Source organism: Heloderma suspectum, chromosome 4 (genome assembly GCF_057233095.1).
Source record: "Heloderma suspectum isolate Gila_16-S chromosome 4, 16-S_ref, whole genome shotgun sequence".
Taxonomy (NCBI): Eukaryota; Metazoa; Chordata; class Lepidosauria; order Squamata; family Helodermatidae; genus Heloderma; species Heloderma suspectum.
In genome coordinates this window covers 221,795,466-221,814,901 of record NC_139461.1, presented here as the reverse complement: position 1 = coordinate 221,814,901, position 19,436 = coordinate 221,795,466, and the positions used below count along the sequence as shown (strand labels likewise).

Below are 19,436 nucleotides of genomic sequence, written 5' to 3'. Positions count from 1 at the left end.
TTTCAGGAGCAAGCCTCATTGAGCACAATGGGAGTTACTTCCGAGTAGACACACATATGCTTGTCCTGGGAAGGGGGGGCACAGGGATGGGAAACCAGCCCCCATAGGATCTCTGTAATGAAGGTGTGAAGCAGTTACTTCCTAAGGCAGTAAACCAAGCCACAGAGAATCGCAGGTTCGGTAAAGTATTTCACAGGCTTCAGGGAATCTGTGCTTTAAACTCTATATTCAGTTGAGGGGGATCTCTGTAAATTCTGATGTGAGCATTCAGAGGTCAAGTCTCATTCTGCACAATGGGAATTACTTCTGAGGAGACACTAATGGATTTATTCTAGGAAAGAGAGCAGTAAACACAAAATCAGGAAACCAGCCCCTTTGTAACACGATGCTGTGCAGAATCTCTATAACCAAGGGTCAAAGTAGTTACCTCCTAAGGCAATAAACCAAACAACAGAGAATTGGAGCCTCAAGAGCGCACTTTACTGCACTTAGAGAATTGGGCTTTAAACTGCCATTTCAATTGAGGGAGGTCTCTTAAGTTCTGATGTGGGCATTCAGGGGAGAAGCCTTATAGAGTACAATGGGAGTTACTTCTGAGGAGACACTAATTGGTTTGCACAGGGATGGGAAACACACAGGAAACACCCCTTGACCGGGGTCACAGTGAAAGGCACACCCCTGGGCAGGGCTAGCATACCTGAGGTCAATGCAGGGGTTGGGGCAAACAGCAACTATACTGGGGAGAACGTGACTTAAGGAAAAGAATCAGACTTTAAGCAGTCTCAGGAAATCCGGTTTTTCCCTGATAAGCTCTGGGGTGGCTGCTGGATGGCAGTGTCATCACATATCCCTAATGACCTCCAAACGCAGCCAGCTCAGTAAATCATGCATAGAGACACCCCCCAGGTCAGACTATCTAGCCAAGTATTGTCTACTGTGACAGGCAGTAGCTATTCAGTGCCATAGCAGAGCATCTTTCCCATCACATGGTATATCTTTTAACTGGAGATGCCAGGGATTGAACCTGGGATCTTCTGCATGCAAAGTATGTGCTCTCTTCCACTGTGCTACAGTCTCTCCCTTAAGAGGTGGGGCTAAACTGAAATGAGGGATTTTCATGAACGGTTTATTCCCACGGTAAAAAGCACCCTTCTTTTGGGGAACTTTTCCAAGGGATGCCAGACAGGGTGAACATATTATCTCACACAGTGGGACAATTGTGGGATGGGATAGATTCCCATCCCCAGCACACATTCAGGCAACACTTCCTCCTGTAGATAGCTTTCAGGTTACAGCCCTTGAAAGTGAACTTAATTACTCAGTGGTAGAGCACATGTTGTCCATGCAGAGGGCCCTAGGTTCAATCTCTAGCATCTCCAGTTTTTGAAGGATCAGGTTGCAGCTGATGGGAAAGACCTCTGCCTGAGACCAGAAGAGCTGGTGCCAGTTACAATATTAGGCTTGGTTGACAAATAGTCTGACCTGGTATAAGGCAGTTTCCTATGTTGCCAGATTTCAGATAAGTCCTCATCCAAACAAGTCACTGCATATACTACAACTAACTCTTTACTGCTCCTGTATCCCTTTTACTGAGTGCAGAAAGTGCATTTATTTAAAATATTTGTAAGCTGCTTTTCTTGAAATTAATCCAAAACAGCTGTCTTCTTGTTGACTGGAGAAGTCTGGTTGTCTTTTTAAAAATTACTATTTTTTAAAATCTGCCTGTTGGTTTAGTTGCATTGTGTTGACTGATGGTATGCTTCATAAAAAAAGGGCCTAGTCCCCAACTTCCTCGTGCACTGTAGCTCTGCAGAGTCCTATGCAATTTTCCCCTGTCCCCTGTAGCACTGACAAACAAAAGTTCCTGAGGCTCAGAAGTTGCGTGGGCCTGCTTTTGTGCCCCTTTGTGGCATGCTGTGGTGGCCAGGAGCTTTAGTGTCCACAGGAGCTGAATAGTTGCAAGTGCCCTATTTGGCTAGAGGCTCTTGTCACCATTCTGACTAGTCACAAAACTGATCTCTGGTCAAACCAGTTTTGCAGGTTTCAGCAACACGTCAAGCTGGACTGTGGAACATTTGAAACTGGCCACTGGAATTATGACTGATGCTGTATTTTGGAGTGTATTGCAGACACTTTTGAAATAAGTACCACAATCTGTAACACGCTATTCCTACCCCACAATGCTCAGAGTAGTCCTGTGTGTGTGTCCTTGTTCTGTTTAGTCAATTTCACAATAAGGGGGAATACTTTGCACAGTTCTCCATTCCCACCCCTTCCTTTTAAAGTTCAAATGACATGAAAGAGTAGTAGGCACATATTATTCATTCATATCACAGTGAATTTAAAAGGAAGGGGTAGGAGTGGAGAACAGTGCAAAGTTCCTCCCCCTTTATTGACTAAACAGTACTTGTTAGCCAGTCCAGTCAATTTCACCACTAGATTGACTTCCTTTAGTAAAGCAGCTGTAGTTAGAGGGGATAAAACAGAACAAATAGTCTCTTTCCCCTGCAGCAATGGTACCCTGCTGCATCCTCGGTTATATTTATACAATTAGCACTCTACCGATGCTACCATAGCAGTAAGGAGAACTCTTCTTCCACTCCTTCAAAGAAATAACAGCAGTACAGATCTGAGGATCATCCAACTTCCCACCCCATAACTGCTGTGTCACCAGCCATGTCATCATCTCATCAGCAGCAGCCTTATTTCTCACTGCCCCTTGCTCTGCCCTTTCATTGTTCCTTCAGCACCTTGGCTAAGAGCAACAGCATTTCATAAATCTGTCAGTGTGTCAGCCAAACAAAAGCCCTTCTCAAGACTTCAGTGTTGTGTCAACAAATCAGGAGTGTTTCTCCTTGAAGTGATAGGGTACAACAGATTGGAGGTAAAAACAACAACACCCAAAACAAAACCCACCCGTCCCGCCAAAGCAGAGGGCGTGGGCGTAAGTGTGCCAGGATTAACAGCATTCTGTTGTCCTCAGCGATGATTGCAACAGGATTGCAACAGCCCAGCCTAGCTGAGCCAGGGCACGTAGTATGAATGTGTGTCTCTGCATCTAAGTTGAGAGAGGACAGGAGGCAAGGATTCTTGCAATGCCTTCTTCCTGGGTTCTGATAACAATCTGGTCTCTTGTCACCAAAGTAATCCCTTCCCCTGCCCACTGTACTCTTAAGGGTGTGCAATGTGGCCTAAAATTGAGACAGAGGGCAATCCGCATGGTTGTTATCAGGAGCAGCACTAACTGTGCTTATCATTTTTCTTGGGGGGTGGCATATTCTGCCTCTGCTAAGTATGATCAAACTCAACGTTGCCCAGACTATACATGTTAAATTTAAAAATGCCTCCCTTCCCATTTCTATTCCATATCATGTTTTTTTAATACCCTGTATGCCACCTTGAGTGGGTCTTACCCTTCAAGGTGGCCTAAAAATAATTTAAAATAAGATCAATCAATCAATTAATAGTGAACTCACCAGAGTTATTCAAAGGTGCTTCAACAGCATGTGTGTTACATAAATTGGGCATACTCCTGGGTAAGTATATTGGATTGCAGCCACAGTGTGGTGTGTGAAAATACACTATGAGACAAGATTGCTGTAATTCATAGGTGGGTACCATGATGGGGGGGGGACACAAACACCCACTCATCTGCTTTGACCACCCTGCCAGTGTGTGGTAGCTGAAAGCCACAGCAGAGTGGAAAGCCCAGACATGTTGCTTGTCTTGGTTATTGGGTGGAACTCAGATTTTTGGCATTTCTGCCCCCTCCCCACTAAATGGTTTGCCTCCCTTTTCTGATAGCTACTTTGTATGTTCTGTTTCAGTCCCAGACAGTCAAGACAGCTTTTCCTAGCCATTTCCAGGATTCAGGCAGAAGGACCAAACATCTTTCTCATAAACCTCTTGGTATTTTCTGCCTGAGGAAGGAAAGAAATAAGTTTACAGATAAAGGGAAAAGAACTGTAGGGGAAAGTTTCAGTTGCTGCCCAGGTAATCATAGTAGTAATATCCAAACTGAGGTTCCAAGACAAACTAGAGGTTCCAAGAACTATGTCCCCCATTGCAGCTGGAACTGAAGATTCCCTCCTTTTGCTTCCCCCCTCCCCACCCTTGCTACCCTTCCCCCTGCCTTCTGTGCTGGGACCTTAGGGAACCTCTAATGCTCAAGGGCAATTCAGGATTTCTAAAGGCCTGAATATAGATAGACCAAGTGGTAAATGTCTCTCTTACAAGGTAGTCATTCCAGGGATGCCGCGGCCGGAATAGAAAGATGTGATCCTGTATTTGGTTGGGTTTTCCCCACTCTTTCACTGCATGTATAATATTTGCTCTCTGCTCTTTCTTTTGCCTTTTCCTCTTCACCTCAGTACTGCCCCTTTTTTATATCCAGATTGGATTTTCTTAAAGTCACTTAAGGGCCAAAGTACATGTGACACTGTACATGTCACTGGAAGATACATATTTCTCCCTCTTTCCCTCCCTCCACCCCTTCTCTAAATAGCTGTTACAGGGGTGGAGATTAGGATCAGGACTATGGCATGTGAGGGGAGGGGTTAAGCTATTCCCCCTACAGTGTGCTCTTCACAAAATGCCCCCCTCCCAGCTGCTATTTGGCTTGGGAAGGAAGCTGGGAAGCCAATTTTTGTCAGAGAAAAAGGGGTTAAACTCTTCCCCCCAGCAACTCTTCCCCCGAGCTTGCCCTGGTTCTGATCCTAATCAGCCCCACCCCTGCAGCAAGTAATCAGAATGACAAGAAGAGGGAGAGATGTAACTTCTAGTGACAAGTTGTGTCACATGCAGTAGTGTAGTGGCAAATTCAGAAGGGCAGGGTCCCTTCGTGACAGTCACAGCCACGCCCCCTTACAGCCACGCCCCTTCTAAGATTGTACAACTCTGTAAGATATACAGCCTTCAACTGGGATCCAAAAACAGTGCAGCTGAGAGTAAGGCAGTGGCATTTCAGTTGGACGTCTGAGAAAAAAATGCAGGGTGTGAACGGGTGGCCGGAGTTGCAGGAGATGAGGGCAGTGCAGGGCATGCAGGCACGGATGGGCGGAGAAGCCAAGAGCTGAGGAGGAGGGCGAGAGGAGGCTGCAGAGCTCCCTCAGGCTCCCTCTCTCGCTCGCTCCCTTTGTCTGGCCAGCAGCCAAGAGGCAGCCGCCTCCCTCTGCTCCCTCCTCCTTCCCTAGCAGACTGCGACCTGGCTGGGGGCTGGCTTCAAAAAAAGTGGCAGAGCGACGTCCCGGCGTGACCCACCACCACTACACCACTAGTCACGTGCAGTTGACAGGTATGTTAATGTGTGTCGATTGGCTCGCTTACTTTAGCCATCTGGGTTGTTTTACTGAACCAACACAGATGAAACATTAAAAAAAACACACATATTCCATTTGTACAACTGGGAAGATAAAAATGTGGTTCACAGAGGACTGTCTTTTCTCCCACCTGCCTTTATTTTTCCAGAATACATCTATGGGGACATTCTCATCCAGGCTTCACTTAACAAACAAGCATATTAAGGCAATTCTACTGTTCTCCTAGCATTTTGTCCCTCTCCCTGTCAAAGTTAGCACATTGCAGTGTGGAGTACGTTGCATGGGGGCCTGTGACATCAGTTATGACAAGCAGAATTCCTTGCTTCCATGCCTGTGCTATTCTGAAAAGTTGGCAAAATATATATTTTAAGTGCTTGGGGGCGGGGGGGTCACATTTCAAGGAACTGAACATTCCAACCTGATCCACTCTGCCAGAAGAACTAATGTACTCTTTAAAATGGGGAGGGGATATTTTTGTTTCTCACCCTTCCTCCTGCTAATTCTGTTTTGTACACTCCACCTCTCTAGAGCTAAGATTATGTCTAGCCCAGTGATAGGAAACCTGGTGCCCTCCAGGCATTTTAGACTGCAACTCCCATAATCTCTGACCACTAGCCATGCTGGCTGGGGCTGATGGAAGTTGTAGTACAAACCATCTGGCACCAGGTTACCTACCTCTGGTCTAGCCTATTAAGGTTGCAATTCTATACATACTTACCTGGGAGTAATTCCCCCATTGGTCTTACTTCTGAGTAGACACACAATGGGCTGGTTTGCATGACACAACAGCCCATTGTGGGTTATTTAACCTCTGATAAGCCACAGTTCCTGCCAGCCACCATTTTGAATATGCAACCCCCGATCAGGGGGTTGTCGTGTTGTCTGAACCTGACCATTAGGGGTTGTGTGAGGTTTAAACAACCCTAACACAATCCTTGGCTTGTTGTAGGCCAGGTTTGGACAGTACAACAACCCCTGATTGGGGCTTGCATGTTCAAATTGTGCCCAGCATATACCACAACTCACCATGGCTTAAATAACCCGTGGTGAGCCTTGGCGTGTCGTGCAAACTGGTCAATAGGATTGTGCTGACAATAATAACTTTTAAAACTCAGCAAATAACCCTCTGCTATAAGACTTTCACCTTTCCATACCCTGCCCCATTGATTGTTTGGAAACGTGAAATTCATTTGAGCTCGTATGAAAATGTGTCCCAATTCCTATGAAGGAAAGTAACCCTAGCAGTGCAAGCTAGATAGATCCATGCATTTCACATATAGTTCAGTTTGCCACTGGCCCATGGTTAATATCTAATCCAGAAATGTCTTACATGATCTCAGAGAATATTTTGAAGACCACACTGTGGCCTGGTTTACACATAATGACAACCCTGAGTATGAGTTGTCATTGAATAATGGATTGTTGCTGAATCGTGGGTTGTTGTTATGTGCAAACCCTGCACTATGGTTTAACTATGGGTTTTTAATCACAAACAAACCAGGAAGAGAGCCCATAGTTTGTTCTTGGGTTGTGAACCCTGGGTTGTTCGTGGTTAACCTGTGAAATGGTCACAGGATGTTTTGTGCAGTTTTCATTTACAAAGATAGTACAACTTTCTAGAAATTCCCGTCTCTTTTCCCCAGAGATCTCGGATTATCCATTGTTGATAGAAAGCTGACATTGAGCAAGAACTGGTCTGACTCAGCACAACAGTTCTTACATCCTTAACAGCTTCCTTCATTTTAGAGTATCATAACTGCAGTTAGAGAATCCACACTTGAAGTTCAGCCTTCTGGACTGGACTGCCGTGAAAAGAATGGAGCCTTCTGACAAGGAAAAAAAGGCAACTCTAGCACTTGAAACTATGGCCTACAGAACTACAACTGCACACTACAACTGCAGCTAAGTAAAAAGCCAGTAATTAAATGTGGTGATGGTTATCCCAATGAATGATACGACTGGGACTAATAAATCAACCCTTGGGAAAATACAGTTCCAAGTGCAAGCAGCTGTAGGACCATGAGCAGTTGTCTCTCCCCATCCTTCCACTACAATATTTTAGCATCCCAATCCCCCCAGTGTTTCTTTCTGGGGTTGGACTCAATGGCCTTGTAGGCCCCTTCCAATCCTACTATTATATTCTATGATTTTCTTTCTTTCTTTCTTTCTTTCTTTCTTTCTTTCTTTCTTTCTTTCTTTCTTTCCTGAAGCTAGAATCCCAGATGGCTTGGATTATAGCTGCTTTTGCAGTTTTCTTTCATACTTTTCAGAAACACTTTGGATTCTACACCTAGTCCCTGCTCCAGATCAGTTGCTAACATTTTTGGGCTCCAATCTTATACCCACTTACCTGGGAGTAAGCCCCAGTGAACTTAGTGAGACTTACTTTTGAGCATACATGTATAGGATTGTGCTATTAGTTTCCCAAGCTATCTTTCTGTTTGATTTTCATTTGTTTTATTAAAGGTGGTGAGAATAGTAGGTGACAAGTAAGTTTTCTTATATAAACAAGTTAAGATGGTGGCAACATTAGGTGGCTGTAGATCAAGGGAGGCAGACCAAGGGATGTCCAATGAGAGGCACTTTCCTTGTAATGATCTTCATTTTAGTCCTATTTCTGTTTTGTTTTTGTTTATGCCATTTATTATGGCTTAATTTACATGGAGAAAAGACAGATGCCATAGCTATAATTGAACATACTTTCCACAGCTTTATTTGAAACTACGCTGTCTAGATGGCCATAGGATTGTGCCCTTAGAAATGTCTTTAATATAAGCGATTCATAAATATCACTAATAAATAAATAAAATAATAAAATGTTTTGTCTCGGAATGGTTTTGGTTGCCCTTCTTATAGAATATGTGCAACTCAAACACATTCTGCAGTATTGACCCTCTGTCTCTGCAGAGCCAGTTATGACAAGAGGATGGAAGAGAAACTACTACACGGGTGCCTTGTGTCCACACACACACATTAGCATGCAGGCACACTAGATTCAAAATACATCCAATCTCATTCAGAGATTGAAGTGGAGACTTAGGGTCAAAGCAGACATTTACTTTAAAGATGTAGTTAGCAGCTATGTCTTTTTTTCATTTTCCATTTCTACTGTAGAGTGTGCACAGGGCCCCCAATATGGAACAGGACACTAGTGTAGAGGTAAGGGAGCTTTAACCCTTTCTCTCTCCACTATGGGCCCCGATCCAGATAAGGGCTCCTGTGCCTGCAATTTCTATGGCAAAATAATACATACAAATCTGACCTAAAGAATAGCGATTTTCAGAAACGGGGAGGGGGATTTTAACCTCTAGGGACACTCTGTGAATGACCTTAAAGTGGCCATTCTTGAAGAAAGGAATTTCAAAGTCAGATACCAATTGCTGAAGTCCAATTCATTGAGAAATTCAACTCTATTTCCTGTGGTTTGAATAAGGACAAAGGGTTTTTAAAAAAAATCATATTACATATGTTAATCAGCTCACCTTTGCAATGATTGTGTTATTGCCCAACAATGTCTGGTGAATGGCAACTTTTAAGGTAATTATCACTGTATGTACTTTTTTGCATTTTGATTCCCTCTGACAACTTCACATCTCCCCCACCCCTGCATGTGTATGTAGATCGATCAATTTGAGGTTGACACTTCATGCATCTGATGAAGCAGACAATGTTCACAAAAGCTTATGCCAGAATAAATAAATCTGTTAGTCTTTAAGGTGCCACAAGGGTCTTTGTTGTTTTTGCTGCAACAGACTAACATGGCTGCCCCTTTGGATATTGCAAAATAGGATCCATTTGCTTGGTCTAAAACATCTGGAGGTGCCAGGTTGGGGAAGGCTGGGGTACAGGTGGAAAGCTCAAAGGAAAGGATGACTTTGGGCATATTCAGGATGAGGTTAAACAATAGCTTCACACTAAGAAGTGAATAGGAGCCTTCCAGTGGTTCCTGGCTTCTTGATTAAGTTTAGGCTGCCTGGTTAAACATTACAAAAGAGACAATCAGATAGCAAACCTTAGAACAAAAAAAAACACCCAAGTACTCAGGAGATACTTTGACCTGCTGATCTATCTTGAGGTAAGGAAGGTTCAGTATCGGACATATTTCCTGCCAAGGTTTAAGACTGGCCACTTTAAATTACTCACATGGGTTGCTTGACTAAGATGATAACTTGGCATTCAGGAAGAAATCTGCATTTATCCAGATTCTTCATGCTTTGCATACTGCAGAGGAGCAACTCCTCTTAATTCAGTTAGGGCAGAAGACAAAGAACTCATGAACTTTAACAACAATGTGGGCAGGTAGCCTAGTGTTCTAGTATCCGTGGTGTTTGCTCTGACTTGTCATGGGTCTCTGGCTTGTGCAGTGTTTCACAGAACAAAAGATGTTCTAGACAAGGGGCTAGGGTGATGCTCCCAAGTACACGTGTACAAAATATGCATGTCCACGCCCTCACTGCTGAGCTCCTGGCAATGTTAAATTTGGCCCCAGAGTGGAGGTGTGAGGTTAAGGTTTTATAATTTGCTTGGTTCCATTTCCATTTTTCTTTCTGGAAAATCAAAAGCAACTCTGCCAAATTACTAACCTGCCATCTACGGAACAATTTGTCTCCCTGCTGATTCTGCCTCTTATCTACAACCTCATAATTTGCCTTTGTTCTATCATTTTAATCTAAAAAGCCACAAGGTGTTTCATTTCTTCACTGAGGAATTAGTCAGCATATAGAGATCCTAGGTGAAGGATGGCTGTGCATTTTCAGTCTTGAAATGTTTTTGCATGTACAATGCAGGAACAATAAATCAATGTATCTACACATTGGCCAGAGCCCAGGATAACTGAAGTGCCCTCTCCTCCAATAGGAGCCCACCTTGGGTGGCCACTTAGATATCACCCCCAAAAAGGGAAAGTGGAGATCAATTTGCATATGATAATTTTACATATACAAATTTAGAATAATTACTATAATTTACATGGAAATGCAACACATCTCACCATAGTGGGGAAGACTGTGACCAGGTGACCTGTGTGCCTTACTTAGTCTGCTGTCCGGGTGCTGTTGATGCGCAATTTCAAGGCCCAGCTCTTCCTTCTCATGGTTCTTTATAAATATACTGGGCTCGGGACTGGACAGCCCTTCAAACAGAGGAGACCTTCAAATAGAGGACTGTCCTCTAGCAGCCTTTCAAATAGAGGACTGTCCTCTATAAAGCAGGCTAGATGGCCACCCTAAGCCTGCCCAATTATCACTGGCAGCCCTGCTTCATCTTTCCCTGCCACATGGGAAATGGTCTCTTCAGAGTTTGAAAGGTTGCCCTGGGAGGCTGTTTGTCTTATTCCTGCTGTTTTAGTGTGAAGACTTTTGAAAATAGGGTACTGACTGGCTGCATCTGTAGCCAATCTCATGTTGCTCTTTGCTTTAAACCATTTTGCTGTTTTTTTCTGCTAAATTTATGAGGTATTCATTGATTTGATTTATTTCTTGTTTTGTGTTTTTGTTTCAATAGCTACTGTGGTTATCTCATGGCAGAATAGAAATGCAGCAGCAGCAGCGGAAGAGGAAGAGGAAGAAGAAGAAGAAGAAGAAGAAGAAGAAATCTTGGTGATTTCATACTACTGAAGCCTACTCCAGAACAGCATGATAGACTTGTGGTCTGCTGCATATACATTTGCTCTGAGTTGTCCCCCACCCAAATACAAACAGATATGTTTGATTGGTGGGTTTTGTTTTGATTTTTTTGTTTAGGGGGTTGTTTGTTTTTGCAATTGTGATATTGAAGTTATGGTCCAACTCTCAAGAGACAGCTTAATAGGCAAGCTGCTGGGGTGCCAAACCTGAATGGGAGTGGGTAGAGATGCAAAAATGTGCAGATCATGGGGGGTAATTGTTAAAGTCAGGACCGAGAAAGGCAGTTGGAAAGTGAAGAGCAGGCAAGGGAATATGGGAAGCTGAACCGCAAAACACATTGTAAGCAGTGGATCAGTCCTGACTTGCTTGCTTTGGTGACAAAGGTAATGGTCAGGACTGGAAGACAGGAAGCTGCCTTATACCGAGTCAAGCCATTGGACCATATAGCTCAGTACTGCGTACACTGACTGGTAGCAGTTCTTTGTCTAAGGATGCCAGAGATCAAACCTGGACCTTCTGTATGCAATTGCACAGCATGTGCTCTACTGCTGATCTGTGGCACTTCCCCAACTGGAGTTTGATCTATCCTACAAGGGCCTATATATGGCTCCAATATATAGCCAATCAGGAGGAAAGGGCACTGAGTCATAAGGATTACTGAGATAACTTTGTAAAGAAATTAAATGAGCTACATAAATGCTCTTATGGTTTTAGTGCTTGCTTGGCCTTTTACAGTAGCTGTCAGTAAGGCCTTCAGATCTAGAAAATGCCAGATGAAGTCCCAAAGGAGCCCATAAACTGGCATCAGCAAGTGGTGAAGACACATGTAACAATTTTAGAGCCATGGCACTGACCTGGCAGCATGTTTTATCCAAATATACCATTGCTTTCCAGGGTCAAGCTAGAGGGGAGAGGGAGGGACAGTTCTGCAAGTTGTTTGAAGTGGAAGTTGGCTGTGCCGAGTGCTGATTGGCTGACTTCCCATGACATGTCACTAAGAGTTCCACTCACCAATCCTCAGAGAGGATTGCCTTTTAAAACATCTTTTTTCACTAGTAAGTCAGTGTGTTTATCTGTTTGTTTTAAATGACACTTGTGTTTTGACTTTTTTGCACATGCTGTAAATAATGTGTGCTCGGTTTGATTGTTTGTAGGCCAACTTTCACTGCTGAAATTAAATTTTATAGACAAGTTCTAGCCTTGGCTGGTGATCCCTTTAAACATGACAATACTTCCATGGAAAGCAGTTCTGTGCAGGAAAATAGCATAAAATCCATACATAGATCAATATGTCTGATCATCCCTTTCACACATACATGTGTTACACTGTGTGTGCACATTGTGTACATGCACTGTTAACTATTAGGGCTAATAACAGCTTCCCGACACATGGATATGCAGCAAAAATACATTTATGTGAGTGTGATTGTCACATAGGATGACTTAAAATACATTCCATTTTCATGGTATCTTCTAATCTACACAAAAATGTTGAAAACTTCCCTTTCGCTGAAATATTGAGTCAGTTCCATTTCATTTTTTTTTATCATGAACTTTTATTTCAAAATAAGTTATCAAAAGAAAGGCAACAAAAAGAACATACATAATAATAAAACAAAATAAGTAAAGAAACAAAAGAGTTCACTAATTATAAATCTTAGTCTATAACTGATATGCTGATGGAACATCTACAATAAAATGGCCTAAGTAGGAGCTCAGTACTGAACGAAAGTAAAAATGTAAGTTACACAACATGTAAAAGGAGCGGGTGTGAGTGTATGTCATTTTGTGTGTATGCATGTATTAATCAGAAAAAATATAGGCAACTGTACTTGGTTGGAATTTCAGTCAGTTCTGTTTCATGAGTGCACAGGATGGATCCTGACAGGGCAACTGCAGGGCCATCCAAAATTGAATCTATTTTAGAATGATCCTTACTCAAAAGCAAAGAGTTGGCCAAATGTTACACATTTGGAGATATCTGTCCAGGCAGGGCAGGAAGGAAGACAGATATTGTGTGAGAGAAACCAATCATAGTGTAGGTAGGAATGGGCATAATTCAGGAAGCTCTTTTAGAGGCCCATCTCTAACCAACTGGCAGCTGAGAAATGAAGTCCTGTTCTAAGAAAGCCAGAGAGTATGTCCCATGATGCACAACATACAGATACAGTTACCTTGCTGGAGCCCTTCCACTGACCCAACACCACCAGCAACCTGGTGATCCAACCACAGGGCTCCCATGAGCCAGCTGTGAGTCTTGACCCACCATTTGGGAATTGCTGACACATGCAATGTTGAGAAACAGGAGAGCTCCACTGAAAGCTGTACCCTGGAAATGAACTCCGCTAATCAACTGTTCATGACTCCAGCAGATGTTTCTGTTTATCAGACAATTGGATCCTCATGTTTAACTCTTGTGTCTCCCCGCCCCCCCACTCTAAGACAAGAAGCAAATGCCACTATGCATCTGAAGCTTCAGAAACTTGCCATATGATACGAGGAACAAATTGCTAAGCCAGTCAGCAACGCCAAAGTTTGAAGTGGTGGTCCATCAAAGAAGCAGCAGCAAAAAGGAGTAGAACAAGGGAGGGGGTGCAGTACTACAACTTTGTGGTTTTGTTCATACTGTGTCTGGAATTTTGAAACATCAAATGGACTCTGACCAAAATTTCCTTTTTATGTTCTATTGTACTTAGATGCAGAGATAATGTCCTGTGATTTTTAAAAAAGGATATGAGTCTTGTTTTGTCAAAACCACATATACAAAAAAAATTGGTTATTGTTTATTTAATGATCCTCTACAATCTCACATCTCATGAGAAAGTATTCACTGGGTCACCACCAGAAGACAATGAAAGAAAGAAGCAAAATGTCTGCTGTAGAGCTCATAAAACCAGAGCTTTCTTTGTAAGTTTATCCTCTAGTAACACATGAGTAATCTCTGTGCATGATCACCTTCTATCATCGTTTTGTAGAGGAGTAAAATGTTTGATGCCTCAAAGGGATGTGGTTCAACCACATGCCACCGAAACCAAAGACAATGAGTGGGGACTAAACACCTGCTAGCTCAAATTCAACAAAGTGATTAAATTCTGAAGCCTTTGGAGACAGAATTTCCTTGAAAATATATTAGCTCTTGAAAAGGAAAGGAAAGGTTCCTCCTGTGCAAGCCCCGGGTCATTGCTAACCCCTAGAGAGGGACACCACTTGCGCTGGCATTTTCATGGCAGACTGTAGTGGGGTGGTTTGCCATTGCCTTCCCCAGTCGTGACTACCTTTCCCCCAGCAAGCTGGGTGCTCATTTTACCGACCTCGGAAGGATGGAGGGCTGAGTTGACCTGAGCCAGCTACCCGAGACTCAGCTTCAGCTGGGATCGAACTCAGAGAGCTTCGGTTGCAATACTGCCGTCTACCACTCTGCGCCACACGAGGCTCTGTATTAGCTCTTACCCAACTATATTTCAGTAACTAATGCCAAAGGTATTCTCCCCTGCACCCTGCTCCCCAACACTTTTCACAGCTGACGCATCATCATTTATTTCATGAGTGGATCAGGGATGAATAGGTCAAATGAAGAATTTACCTCCAGTAGATGCAACTAGACTAAAGTGCCACCATCTCTAACAGGCACATTTCAGTCCATATCAATTGGCCTATCATATTTGTTTATGTCTGAAGGAGAAAATCTAAATGGTGCCTTCCTAGACATGATGCTTGTCTTTCCCAATATTGTTGGTGTGCAGAAATCCATCCACCATCGTTGACAGTGTGAGAAAACACATTATTAAAGTCATTTGTTTAGGTTGTACTCCCTTTCAGTTACCTTTTAGAACACACACACACACACACACACACACCATCATTGCAATTGAGTGTGCACATACACACAAAATAACATTTTAAACGTTGTTGTTTTTAACATATGTAATCCCTATTGTTTTAGGGTGACCAGAGATATCTGCCACATTCTACCTCAAGGTAAGGTTGGCCCAGATGGTGCTGACTGTCAGAGAATGTACAAAGCAAATAAGTGACAAGATGGGTAGGAGTTTTAGGGCGCAATCCTATCCAGATAGGCGGCCGCCTCTGAACCCACCTATCCAAAACAGGGCACGAAAAGCACAGAGCGGATCGTTCCCTCCACGCTTCTCCTGCCCTGCATTTTTGGCTAGACAGCCAATTGAGGCTGTCTAGCTGCGGGAGGACAGAGCCAGGGAGGAGGCTGCTGTACGACAAATAGGATGTGTCATACAGGCAGTCATGCCCTCCCTGCCCCAGAACGCCCCCAGCCATGCCCCCTTTCGGCCACTCTGCACTCCTCTTGTGAGCGCGGAGGATGGGGCTGCCTCGGAGGCAGCGCAGAAGTGAGGGGAGGTCGGTTCTCTGGGAACTGACCTCACAGCATGGGTTCCGAGGTCAGTTCCTGGATAAGACAATATCCAATGGCCATTTAGCTGCTGCCTAGTGGCCATAGGATTGCTCCCTCCATGGCTTTCTGTAAATCAGAATTCCTGGGATCTAGAAGAACCTCTGTTTTCTGATAGTCAGTTATACAGTTCTCCTTTTCACTGGGCATCATCTCTGTGCTCAAATTATAAAGCACAAGGGAGATAGCCAAGGAATACTGTATCTTCCAGTATCTCCACCATAATTCAGTTTTTGGTGTGTCTTGAGTTAGTTCCAGGCTGGATGGAGGAGATACCATTCTGCCAAACAGAACTTTTTTTTTCTGTGCCGTTGAAACAAATTGACTGAACCTAGCTGACACATGGTGCCACGTTCCAAAAGGTCTCTTGCTGCCTTAGGTCTGGGATGGGGAACTTCAGGCCCAGAAGTCAAACTAGCCCTCCTGGCATCGAAATCTGGCCCTTCGGGGCTCTTCATATGGCTCTGCCCCCTTCCCCTGTCCCCACCCCCCCTTCAACCACCAGTCATTCAGTGGTTTCCCAGCTTTTGTGCAGTTTCCCCCACCCCCATTCTAAAGGTTAAAATGCCACTGCTAAGATGTAGTTACTGGCAGCGAGAGCTTGAAGCCAAAATACGCTAGTATTTTTGGCCCTGCCCCTTCGGCCTTTGGCCCCACCCAGCACCAGAATGGAGAGCTCCTCCAAAACAGAATTTGTCCGTTGGGCTGAAAGAGGTTCTGAACCCCTGCCTTAGGTAGTGACTCTGAAGTAGAGGAGACCTCTAGAGATGCAGGCCTGCAGAAGTTCACCTACAGATGTAGACTCTACTTACATTATCTGTAAACTTCGTTTTTCTGATGTAGAAATTACAAGGTTGAGGTTTATGCGCTTAGCCTGCTATGCACCTAAGCTATAGGGAACTTTCTTCCACTGTGGAACTCAAGGTGGCTACATGTGGTTCATAGGTGGTCTCCCCTCCAAGCACTGACCAGACCCAGACCTGCTTAGCTCCGGCACGGTGGCTGCCTCATGTGCCTTCAGACTATGCCCTGGGCATCATGTGGGAGGCAGGTTCAGCCAGCCTGTGCAGTCAGAGTTCAACGGCACAGAAAAAAAAAAGTTCTGTTCAACAGAACGGCATCACCTCCAACCAACTTAGAAATAACTCACGACACACCAAACAACTGAATGATGGCGGGGATGCTGGAAAAATACATTATGTGTGAAAGGGGTAGGCCCTGCTACCACAATCACAATTCTTTCCTCCCAACCCCGTATGTATAAGTAAGAACACTTGCACAGGGGTAGTGTCTATTCCTTGAGAGAGCTCTTCTTGTAGCATTTGTCATTATTACAGGCATGACAGCAGCTGCATAGATTCCTAGTATTTCTGGATTTGAGTCTAGGGGACTCCCAGAAAGCCATCTATTTTCTCAGAAATAAACCCCACTGAGTCCAAGGGGGTTTACTTCCATGAAGGTGTGCACAGGATTATGGCCCAAATCTTATCAAAGTTGTGAGTATTAACTTCTGCAATTTCTCCAAGTACTGTTTGAAATCTTTTGAAAGGGTGCTGCTGCTATAAACTCTAAAAAGCTTCTGTAACCTGGTGACTTATACTGCTTGTTTGGAGACTGCAGAAATCCTTTGCCCTTATGATTCATCCTGAATTGTAAAGGCCATCCGGCAGCAGCCCTGTCAGGCAGCCACCCACTGCTGAACGGGTGCTGGCAGCTGGCATAAAAAGCGGTAGCGTTGTGGGGCTGCTTTATTGCTCAGGCCACGGGCACTTCCTTTGGTGTTTGCCTGAAATTCAGGAAGGCTTTGGCTCTGTGATGTTTTACTATTTGGAATCTGAAAGTTTGATTCAGGCTTTTCTCTGTTTCCTGTTCAGTTTATGGCTCTCTCCTTTTTTGCTGATGATTAGGCCATACCAGCTGTTCTGCTGATGAAGATGTCCTCAATTAATTCTAGCCTGTCTGGTTTTCCAGGAAGTCTCGTTTTTCTCCCCCCCCCAACTTCTCCTGTCATCCCTGACTGAAATTTATCAGAGCCACAGCAGGCAGGAAATTTGCTTCTTTACAAAAACATACTCTGCTGCTTCTTATTTTTATTGTTTTAATATTTTCCAGTGGAGGTCTAGGAGACAAACCTGCTTCCTCTTTAGAAAGCTCTGTTAACCTCTCAAATGCCGATTTCAGTCATCTCTTCTCGCTGCTGTTTCTGGTCACTTCAACTGAATTCCTTTTCATGGCAACTTAAAATTTGTGTTAATGTTCAAACAAAATAAAAACTTTCCAGACCGATAGGCCTAGAGATGACATTTCTGTTTTGGGGGGGCTAAAGACAGCTCTGTCAGTTCCAGATACAGGGCCTCAATCACTGCGGGTGGGACTGGAGATTAAAATTGTTATAGGACTTCTGTGTTAAACAGAAAGTTGAAATTTAGTCTGAAAATGGGATTGATTGATTTATATAAAGCATATGCATTGCTAGCTCCAGATTATGGGCGGCCCTTGGGCAAGATATACCTCTGTCAGGCCCAACCTGAGGGTGGCCACTTATGCATTGCCAAAAAAGGGAAAGGCATCAATGAAAAAAACAGGACCAAAAAAGATAGATTTGCATAAAATTTGCATGTGCTAATTTATATACCTGAATGCAAATTTAGAGAAATGCAGTGCATCTCACCAAAGAGGGGGAGACTGTGACCAGGGGGGTTTCTCCCAAAGTGATTCACTCCAAGCTGGCTGCGTTTGGAGGTTGTTATGGATACACAACGTCGTGGCCATCCAGCAGCCACCCTGGAGCTTATCACGGAAAAAATGGATTTCCTGAGACTGGTTAAAGTCCGATTCTTTTCCTTAAGTTGGGTTCTCCACGGTATAGTTGCTGTGTGCCCCAACCCCTGCATTGACCTCGGGTATGCTAGCCCTGCCCAGGGGTGTGCCTTTCATCGTGACCCTGGTCAAGGGGTGTTTCCTGTTCCTGTGTTTCCCAGCACAAACCAATTACTGTCTACTCAGAAGTAACTCCCATTGTAGTCAATGAGGCTTACCCCCTGAATGCGCACATCAGCATTTACAGAGATCCCTCTCAATTGAAATAGCACATTTTAAAGCACTACTTCCCTAAAGGCTGTAAGGTGTGATCTCGGGGCTCTAAGTCTCCAGTTTTTGGTTTATTGCCTTAGGAAGTAACTACTTCACACCTTCATTATAGGGATCCTGCGCAGCATTGGGTAAAAAGGGGGGTTGGTTTCCCATCCCTGTGTTTCTACTGCTGTCTTTCCCAGCACAAGCATATGTGTGTCTACTTGGAAATCCCATTGTGCTCAGTAAGGCTTGTCCCCAAAATGCGCACTCCAGGGGGTCGCTGAGATTCCCATGAATCGAAATAATGCATTTTGGAGCCTTAATGTCAAAGCTTTGAAGCTTCGATTGATCCAGCACGGCAGCTACAACACTGTGTTCCTCCTCTACTGATTGTTTATTTAATGAAGTAAGAAATGTGTGGGAGGGAGAGAGAAAGAGAGACAGAGAGAAAGGGAGAGAAGGGGATTGTTCAGCAGGGAGAACACTGTGTCCTTTTAATGATTGTTGCTTTAAGAAAGTACTTAATGCAGGTGCAGGGAGAGGAGAGAGAGAGAAAGAGTGATTTTTATTGAGACAAAAGGTGTTTCCCGTTTCCCAGTATGAACATATGTGTGTCTTCTCAGAAGTAACTCCCATTGTGGTCAGTGAGACTTGTTCCTAAAATGCAGGTGCATCTGGAGCCTCAAGGGGAAGGAGAAAGGGGTGGGAGAGCCTGGCGGGGGGAAAGCCTGTCTTATTGGTTGAGCAGCCCCGGCCCATCAGATGACATTCACTCCCACCCCCACCCTGAAATATGTTCCGTGTATTGATTTTTACTGAAGCAGAGCACTTGCTCAGGGAGCCCTGCATGGACCAAAGCGCAGCAAAGCTGATTCCTTAAAAAAAAATCCAGTATTCCTCCATTCGCTTCTCCTTCCATTGTTGTGGAAACACACCCCTGATGACCTATGTGCTGCCTGCTCAGTTTGCTGTCCAGGTGCTAACTGTTGATAG

At 44.1% G+C, this 19,436-nt stretch overlaps 1 long non-coding RNA gene across 1 annotated transcript in view; it reads left to right on the top strand.

Annotated features, from left to right (window-relative positions):
* Positions 1-12,138, top strand: part of LOC146348108 (uncharacterized) — a 79,876-nt gene extending 67,738 nt beyond the window's left edge. Inside the window, exon 3 of the long non-coding RNA XR_014790529.1 lies at positions 10,821-12,138. This is a non-coding gene — a long non-coding RNA (uncharacterized LOC146348108). The remainder of the gene's footprint in view (positions 1-10,820) is intronic.
* The last annotated feature ends 7,298 nt before the right edge of the window (positions 12,139-19,436 follow it).